We start from the raw sequence: 9,688 nt of genomic DNA on the forward strand, positions 1-9,688 counted from the left end.
TTCAAGAATGCTATCTTGGTCAAAAGACACTGGAGGGGTCATGCAAACACCTCCCCACCCCCTAGCCACCAGTTCCCACTTCTCTTTCATTTCTAGCCAACAGAAGTTCCTGCATCACTGTGATGGCAACCAAAATGAAACCTCAGAAAAATGGAGCTTGGGAGATGGCTCATTCAGAAAAGTGCTTGCCATACAAGCATTAGGACCTAAGTTTGATCTCTAATACCCACATAAAAGCCAGGCATGGTGGAGCATCCTGAGATCCGGTGCTGGGGAGGTAGAGACAGCCCTGGGGCTGGCAGGCCAACCAGTTTAGCCAAATCAGCAAGATCCAGGTTCAGTGAAAGACTGCCTCAAAAACATAAGGTGGAGTCAATTGAAGAATAACCCTCCATCATCAACCTCTAACCTTTACATGCACTGGCAGCATGTTCACATACACACACAAAAGAAAAAAAAAGAAAATTATGCATACACACCAAATGGTCAGCTTCTCTTTGCATCAGTTGCCTGGCTGAACTGAGAGACTCTTTCTTGAATTCAAGGCACTCCCATAGGCTCTTGCATCCGGCCAGTGGTTCTCACACTTGCATATGCATCAGAATCACTTGACAAGCATATTAAAACACACACTCCCAGGCCCAATCCCTGGAGTTTCTGATTCTGTACATCTGGAACAGACAGCTTAATAATTTGTATTTCTAAAAAGATCCCAGGTGATACTGAGCTACTGCTGGCCTGGAGACCATACTTTAGAACCATTGCCACAAGAGAAAGAAACCACAACACTGAAAGTCCATTCCCTCCAGAATAAAGGGATTATCAACTCATATTGAAGCAAAAACATAAAACAACCATAACAAAAGAAAATGTGTGGTTGCTTCAGGGGTTTTCTTCAGGCAACCTTATGTTTGAATAGAACCTACCAGTCCTTGGGTGGGATCCCATGGATCAGAGTCAGCAGATGCATAACAACTGGTACTGGTAGTTTAAAAGAAGCACAAGTCCCTAGGCTAGGGCCTGCTCACCTAGGAGGGCACAGCCTCATTGTAAAACAGCTGGCGTTTATGTTCCAAGGCAAAAGGAATCATGCCTGGAGCTACTCTCCATCAGGCAGGAAAACAAGCTACTCCTTGTTTTCTTATGCTCGACTTCTCTTGCAAGATTAACAGAGCCACTAAGGACCCTAGCCAGCTAAGGCAGCTTCCTCCAGTTTCAGAAACTAAGCAGCAAGCCTGTTCTTAATAGGCAGGACTAGAATTCAAAGTCATAGAAAGCTCTCAAGCAGGGCAAAGTGAAAGAGAATTGAGCTGCTTGATAAACACCCACGGGTTCCGTCTCCAGCTTGCTGCCTGTTCTAGCAAACCCTCCCCAGTGTCCCTGCTCTCCCCATAAGATCTCCTGTCACCTGGCAGGCTGCCTTCCAGATCTTTGATGCAAACATAAAAGCAAAGCATTTCTCAATACTAGGGGTGGTTCCTACACCAGCATCCCTAGTACTTGTCAAACTCCAGCCTATCCCAGAATTACTGGATCAGAATCTGGGAACTAGGGGTCTGAGTATTGCACTTTCTGTACAAGATGCCCAGTATTACTATACATGCACTCATATATACAGACCTCTGCACTGGAACTTAATGCCAGAATTGGCACATCCCATGGAGCTGAGGCCATGCCTCAGGAGAGACCTCAGAGGTCACAGTAGGGGCTGACCAAGGCTTGAGAGAGAAGAATGTTGGTCTTTGCACAAAACAAACAATTGGCAGCATGTGTTTGTGAAAACATTGAATTTCACTGTTGCTGTGGTTTGAATAGGGTTTGTCCCTTCTCAAACTCATGTTGAAGTTTTATGTTCATTATGAGCATTATGGGACCTTTAACAGGTGACTTATGCTCTGCCCTCAAGAATGGACTCATTTATTTGTAGGATTACAGAACTAATGGGTTAATGAGCTATGGTGGGAATGAGTCAGCTATATAATCCAATCGGCTGGGCATATCTCTCACCAAGGGATATCCTATATAGCACCTCAGGACACTGTCAGCCAGAAGACCTTCTGCTGCTGTGGCCTTTTAACTTTGGACCAGAATTGTGAGCCAAAATCACCCTATTACTTACCCAGTCTGTGATACTTGTCAAGATAAAATCAGACTAGGGATTGAGGGTGTAGCCCAGTATTAGAGCATGAGCTTAGTATGCATGCAAACTTGGATTCTAGGATGCTTTTTTTTCTCCTGGTACTGGAGATCAAGTGCAGGGGTTTGCACATGCTAGGCAAGTACTCTACCACTGAGCTATAGCCCCCAACCTTTGATCTTACTGCATAGCTCAAGCTGGTTTTTGAACTTTCTATGTAGCCCAAACTAGCTTCAAACTTGAGATCCTCCTGTCTCAGTCTCCCAGGTGTTTAGATTACAGGTGTGAACTACCACATCCAGCTAGAACATCACTATCAAACATTTCCTAAAAAGCAAACAGCATCTGCAATTTCAACATTCAGGAGACAGAGGAAGGAGAACTACAATTTCAAGGCCATTCTGGGCTACATAGTGAGCTTCAGGTCACCAGCCTGGTGTATGTGGGGGGACCCTGTCACAAAACAAACAAAAAACAAGGGAACAAAAAAAAGAGTAAAACAAGCTGAGTGCAGTGGTGCACACTTGGATTTACAACATTCAGGGAGTTCCAGACTGATCTTGGCTTAAGAGTAAAACCTTGTCTCAAAAAACTAACAATCAAGCAAAAAATAAATGAATAAATAACAAATAAATAAATAAATAAATAAATAGGTTAAGCATTAAACCTGTCACAAAGCCCTCTCCAGTAGTTGTAACTTCATGCAAGACCAACATGGAGCCCTCCCTAATTACAGCTTTCTTCCCACAGCTGAGATCATTACGCCTCAACCAATTGAAACCAAAGGATCACCTCCACCTACTTGCCACACAGGAACTCTAGGAGGAGGCACATGGTAAGCACACTCTCAATGAACACAGAACACAGATTTGTGGTCACTTGGCTCTTACCACAAGCCCTAAACAGCCATGTCCTAGTAAAGGGAGGCTTTCGTGGTGGGTTTCTATACTGATTGTAGAAGCTTAGCCTAGTGTGACCAAGGCTGGAGATGGGGTTCAGGAGGAGGTCTGGGTACCTCAAGGCAAAGATGTGGTAGCTTAGTTTATCCCTTCACACATTGCTTAATAAATCCTTTCGCTTCTGAAGTGCTTCCAGTGTGCCCTGTGCCTAGGCTCCAGGTTTTCACTGTCTCCAAGGTCCTATGACTTGTTTTCATCGACATGTCACAGTTCTACCTGTCCTTATCAACAAGGTATGGATTGGGGGTAATGGAGGACTTTATGCTAACACCCAGAATCCTTTACAAATATAAGTCCTTCTGTTTCAAAGTATTAGGTTTGTGACCAATAGCCTTTGATTTATTGATGCCAAAAGGTATATTATGAAGAATCAAATTGTAAACAGTTGTATTTTTTCTTATCTGTAAAGTTGGGGGAAGAAGCTGTTAGATTTTAACATTAATTCAACTCTGAACTCAGTAGTTAGAATAATATGAACAGTTGGTAACTACTGTTACCAGCACTAGGTAACTAGGATAAGCACTTACATTTTTAACTTTTTTTATGTGTATGAGTAATATGCCTGCATGTATAATGTGTACTACATACCTGCAATGCCCCTGGAGGCAAGAAGAGGGCATCTGATCCCCTCAAACTGGAATACAGACAGTTGCTAGTTGCTACATGGGTGCTGGGAACTAAACCTGGATCCTCTACAAGAGCAGCTAGTGCTCTTAATGGCCGTCTCTCCAGCCCCCCGGTTTAAACATAGTACAGAAGCTGTTCCGGCTGACCTCTGTTTATCTCGGGTTACAGGTCAACTGTGATTCTCCAGGTCCTGTGTGAATTCTATCAACCACCGTGGTAGTGACAGCATGCACCCTACTTAGGCCCCACAGTGATGACATGAGCATCTAAAAACTATTTACAGAGGCTGTATTTATTACTGTAGCTGTGAAATTAATTTTTCTTTACTTGTTTAATTATTTATTGCAGTGCTAAGGATCAAACATCTGACCACATCTGAATGCACAACAAAAAGTTGTTTCTCTGAAAGTGAGGCTAGATGTTCTAGAAAGACCACAATGAAAAACCACTAAAATACTGCCATCTAATTGGGTGTGTGAACAGTGAAAGTTTGAGGGAAGTCTTAATAATCTGATGTGACTTTTGACTTTTTGAATTGGAATGATACCACAGGCAACTTCCCAAGTGTCTTAATTATCGATGCATTTAAACAAACCAAAGCTAAAAATGACAAAACATTATGTGTGTGGTTTATATAAGCAAGACACCTCACTAAAGTCAACTAGTAGATTCGTAGTCAAAGAAAAAGTTCACGCCCTGCATTAATATAAAGTCTGTACTTCATGGTTAAATATTTATGTGTCATCATATTTTATTATTCTCTAACTTCTTTATTAACTAAATCCAGTTCCTACTCTTCAAAGGAAAGAGTCTAATCATATTTCATTTAATCCTCACATTTCCTTGACAGACAGGCTTCATTATCTTCCTTTTAAAGAAGAAGCTGAGCTTACAATAATAGTAGCAACGCACCCAAAGTCAGGCAGTAATGTCAGACGGGAATTCAAGACTGAAATCTGTTCCTCTGCTCCCCTACTGGAAATGGAACCCAGGGCTTCAGACACTCAAGGTAAGTGCTCTGCCACTGAGCAGCAACCCCAGTCCTTTTTCCTTTTTTTAAAAGATATTTTATTTATTATTTTTATTTTATGTATATGAGTATATTGCCTGCATGTGTGTAAGTGCACCCGTCTTGCGGGTGTCAGACTCCCTGGAATTGGAGTTATAGGTGGTTGTTAGCCACCATGTGGGTACTAGGAATTGAACCCCTGTCCTTTGCAAAAGCAGCCAGTGGTCTTTACTGCTGAGCCATCTCTCCAGCCCTTCCTTTTTTTTAAAAAAAAAAAAAAAAAAAAAAATTTAACTTGAAACAGTTTCCCTAGATTACCCAGGCTGCCCTTGAACTTTCGGTCCTTCTACCCCAGCCTCACTGAGGAACTGGGATTACAGGGGTGCACCACATCTGCAGGCTCCACAATCAATATTTTTCTTCGATGGTGTGAAAGGCCACATTCAACTCCTAGACAACTTCCTGTGTGTAGACACCAGTTTGAATCATCCGAATCTTCCCTCAGTCTGCTAGAACTCTCAGTTACAATACAATGATTCATAACCCATCTATCAATGAATACAGTTTTCGAATAGGAAAAGACAATAAAGGGCTGCCCAGTTGCCTAAAGAAGCATCACCAGATGCCGCACCCTCAGGACTACTCCTCTGACACCAGTGGTTTGAGCGCATTCCAACACGGTGTGGGACCCAGGGCATCTGCACTTCTGGCCAGCTGCCCAGCCTGCAGTTACCTACCTGGCTCCCGGGGTGGCTTGTCAAGTGAGGAACTGCGGTGGTGCGGCTGGAACCTGGTCCTGGGCCCCTCAGGAGGGCTGCTGTTCCCGGCCGGCCGCCAAATGTGATGACTCGGCGAGATTTTCCCAACCCCAACTGCCTGACATAGAAAAAAGATAAATCAGACAGGGACGTGGAGTCCTTTCGGAAGCTTAGAGCGTTGGAAAGTGAGACTCCCCTGGGAGAGGGATCCATGGCTACGTGGTGGTGAAGTGGGGGAGGGAACGGCCCTCTAATGACACCCACAAGGTTGTCCTGCACCGGCCCAAGAGGCTGCGGCCTTTGCGCCCCCACGTTGCCGCGGTGTCTCCCACCCCACCCCTCCACACACACCTCGCTGTGCTTTTCCCTTATTCTTCCCTCCTGTCCGGTCTCACCTACACTTTGTCCAAAAAGAAGAGCAATTCGGAGGACCTTCGCCCGCACCAAATGACACGCGCTGCCCGTGCCATTTCCCCCATGATGCCGCTAGATGGCGCCATCCCTCCAGTCACGGCTTTCAGGCCTCTGCCCACCTCTTTCCCTACATAATCTGGTTAGAGCCGCACATAATCTCAGGATGGGACACTGTGTTTTATGTCAAGCGTTGTGACTGACAGTCGCACCAAAAAGATTTTAACACTGCTCAACAAGCACCATATGTCCCCAAAGGAGCATTTCAAACACTCAACAACTTAAATCATTTATTTGCTAGAGACGGCTCAGCAGTTAAGAGCACTGGCTGTTTTTACAGAGGATCGTGTTCCATCGCCAGCACCCACATGACAGCTAACATCCATCCACAACTCCAGAGATCTGACGCCCTTTTCTGGCCTCTGTGAGCATTGCATGGCACGGGTGCAGCCACATACAGGAAAGCAAAACTCATAAAATAAAAATAAATCAATAATTTTTTAAAATATTTTACTTTTATTTTATGTGTATGAGTATATTAGGAGCAAGTATATTAGCGTGGCCATGTCATGCGATGCCTGCGGAGGTGAGAAGACAGGGTCAGATTCCCTGGAACTGGACTTCCAGACCATTGTTAGCCACCATGTGAGTGCTGAGAATCGAACCCAGGTCCTCTGCAAGAGCAGCCAGTGCTCTTAGCTGCTGAGCCATCTCTCCAGCCCTGTAAATTTTTTTAAAACCCAGAACAATGTGTAAAGTGGCTGCTACAGGCTCTGCAGACTTCAGGAGCCTCCCTCCCTCTCCTTCCCTGATTTCTCCCAACTGTTGCATGAACTTTTACATCAATAGTTACTTATCATCTGGCCTTGTGTTGGACCTAAATGGTGGGGGAGGGGGTAAAAGCAACCTGTTTTCAAAGACTTGGGAACTTGTTATGCTAACAAGTAGCATTAATGAACACTCCCACATGACAAACAGTAAATATGGCTGGATTATTACATTTGATTTTCACACCAAAGAGGTAACAAGGCTTTCTCTTGATCTCACTTTCCTTCAGTTAATTAGTAGCAGAATAAGAACTCAACCACAGGCATATTAATGCTACCTGGATGCCCAGCCAGGATGCTGCCATCTACCAATTAGGAGGTAGATGGACAAATGAAAACCATAGTAGTTCATGGAAATGGGGGGCTCAATTGTCCAGAGAAAATAAGAAAAAAAAAATGAAGCTAAAACAAAACCCTCTTTGGATTGGGCTCCGAGGGTACCACAGTTGACCTTTGAGATGGAATTTCAATAGGGTGAGGACAGAAAAAGGAAGGTAGACTGTGGGAGGAAAGAGGAAATTGAGATGTCTTATTACATGCCCTAGGGAACCAATAAATAGACCAGTAGAGATAACAAAGCTGAGCAAAGACATTCTGGTTTTCTTGTGTGCTTTGTAAGAGAATAAAGTCTATGCATATTTAAAAACAACTGTGGCTCAGTGGCCGGGCACTTGCCTAGCTTGTAGGAGGTACTAGATTCAATCCCCAGAGTGACCAAAAGCAATTACAAGGAAGCCTAAGAGGTATGTGATGTAAGAAACATACAGTGACAGTAGAGCAGGAAGATAAGGAGGGAGGGAGAGATGGTACAAGAAAGGGTTGGCTCTGGAGGGCAAAGCAGTGCCCCTGCCCCTTATCTAAAACTGAGAGATGGACAGAGATAAAGTCATATCCACATAAAATGGGAGTTTGTGTGGAATTTCAAGTTCAAGTCTTTCAAATCAGCTTTAATCTTTTCAGTAAAACCATAGATGGGTTTTCTGCAAGAACAGAAATATGATTTGTAAAGATATAATCTAAATGCTGAGTGGACACAGGTAGTGCTTAGAATGATCAAAAAAATGGATAGGATTGTACCAGGAACAGAGAGCAGCAAAGTGCAGTCTTCCCTGTGTACTGAAACTACAGATTCTCTGCAAAACCTGTGGACCAAACCTGAAATCTATACTCCTGTGTGGACATAAACACAAGAGGTACAGTTTTCTTGCCCATGATAGGCAAGCCCACTACCACTGAGTCACACCCCCAGGCCCCAGCAAGTATGCTATTAACAATCCCTTCTTTCTAATGTTGCCTTGTATTCAAATTTAAAGACAGTTGACAGAGGATAATGTCTTCTCTATTGTCAAATGAGAAAACTAATATGCAGATCTTCTTTGCTTAAAGCCACAAAGGAAATAAGGTCTGAAGGTAGAAATGGTCCCTGGAAGCTCTGCCAATATCAATGATGGTCTCACCTCAGCTCCCCACAGTGCTCACAAGGATATGGGTATGGCTAGCACCCCAGGGTGTCCCTACCAGTGCCCAACTTAGGGAGAATCTTTATCAAGGCACAATGCCTACTAGGCTCTCTCTACTTGAACTTAGGCCACAGCACAATTCTGGGAATTCGAGGAGTCTGTCTGATCATTGTCACATATTGATGTGTAGATGACATGATGTCCTAAAAAGCAACATATCATAATTATTTAATTGTTCAATAGCTCTATTTTCATTCTCAATTAACATTTCCATTGTCTCAGAGGTACACCAGGGCAGATACTACTGAGGAAAAAAAAAAATACCAAAAAAAAAGGTAATTATTTCTCCTACATTGCTGACAGAAAAGGGCACCAGAGAAAATTAAAACAATGGACTTTCCATTTAGACCTGGAAACAGTGACAGATGACAGTCATCTATCAAATTGTTTCTCTTTAGTCAGGATGACCAGGAGCACTTCCTGTGTGAGTATACAGTGTCCAGCCAGAAACTTGTCTAAAAAAGGTATTCAACTTTCCTGCTTCTCACCTTCAAAAAATGCTAGGCCAAGCCATGTCAGAGTTTCACTTCTAGGGGCTAGAGAGATGGCTCAGTGGTTAAGAGCGCTTGCTGCTTTGCAGAGGACTCAGTTTCCTAGCACCCACATGGCAGCTAACAATCATGCGTGACTCCATTTCCAAGAGATCCGACACCCTCTTCTGACCTCTGAGGGCACTGCATGACATGGGTGCACTTATATATAAGCAGGCAATATATTCATACACATAAAATTAATTAATTAATTAATTAAACTTTAAAAAGGGTTTCACTTCTAAAAAGAAATGGCTGTAGATGTAGCTCAGTAGTAGAGCACTTGCCTAGCATGTGTGAGGTCCTAAATCCTATCCCCAGCCCTGGAAAGTAGGGAAAGAAAGGAAGGAAATGAGGATGATGAAGGGGAGAAAAGACTAGAAAAGAAAAAAATCAAGAGCTAGAGATGTGGCTTAGTGGTAGAGTTCTTGCCCAGCATCTTCAAGGTCCTAGTTTTGATCCCTGGCACTGGAAGGAAACACAGAGTATTAGCTGCTTCCTCTGTGGTAGATTAGGAAATGCTCATTGAGAGCCTACTTCTATCACCAGGATGCTCAGCAGGTAAAACCAAAACCCCAGACTGTGCCCCTCCCTCCTGGAAACCTACCAGAACAGGACATAAGACTGAGTTTAATGTGTCCCCATCTATTACAAGGTAGGAGTAAGAAAGTGCCACAGAAGTTGCTGATAAAGAGCAGCGAGAGGCAAAGGGCAGTGGCTCGGAAAATCCTTTGTAGAGGAACTGCACATGCACCTTGGCTCACCAGAAAGCACAGCAGCATGGAGAGACAAGCAGGCTGAGCTGCAGGCCCTCCAATACTAGTCAGCCAAGTGACCCTGATCAGTCTCCACAGTTCCCAGCCCACTGGTGGCAGGGCTGCCCGCAGCAAATGGGCATCCTTGGGAGACT

The 9,688-nt window shown here is 43.9% G+C and overlaps 1 protein-coding gene across 4 annotated transcripts in view; it reads right to left on the reverse strand.

Annotated features, from left to right (window-relative positions):
* Mro (maestro) overlaps nt 1-5,966 on the reverse strand; it is a 20,127-nt gene extending 14,161 nt beyond the window's left edge. For 2 of the 4 annotated variants that reach the window (XM_017802839.2, XM_008851715.3), the window contains exons 1-2: nt 5,886-5,966; nt 5,470-5,608 (exon numbers count right to left, since the gene is read on the reverse strand). The gene's annotated coding sequence lies outside the window, so the exon portion shown is untranslated. The remainder of the gene's footprint in view (nt 1-5,469; nt 5,609-5,885) is intronic. The other 2 variants (XM_008851716.3, XM_008851717.3) reach the window with 2 other exon arrangements.
* Between the last annotated feature and the right edge of the window lie 3,722 nt (nt 5,967-9,688).

Source organism: Nannospalax galili, unplaced genomic scaffold (assembly GCF_000622305.1).
Source record: "Nannospalax galili isolate Female #2095 unplaced genomic scaffold, S.galili_v1.0 scaffold3326, whole genome shotgun sequence".
Classification (NCBI taxonomy): Eukaryota; Metazoa; Chordata; class Mammalia; order Rodentia; family Spalacidae; genus Nannospalax; species Nannospalax galili.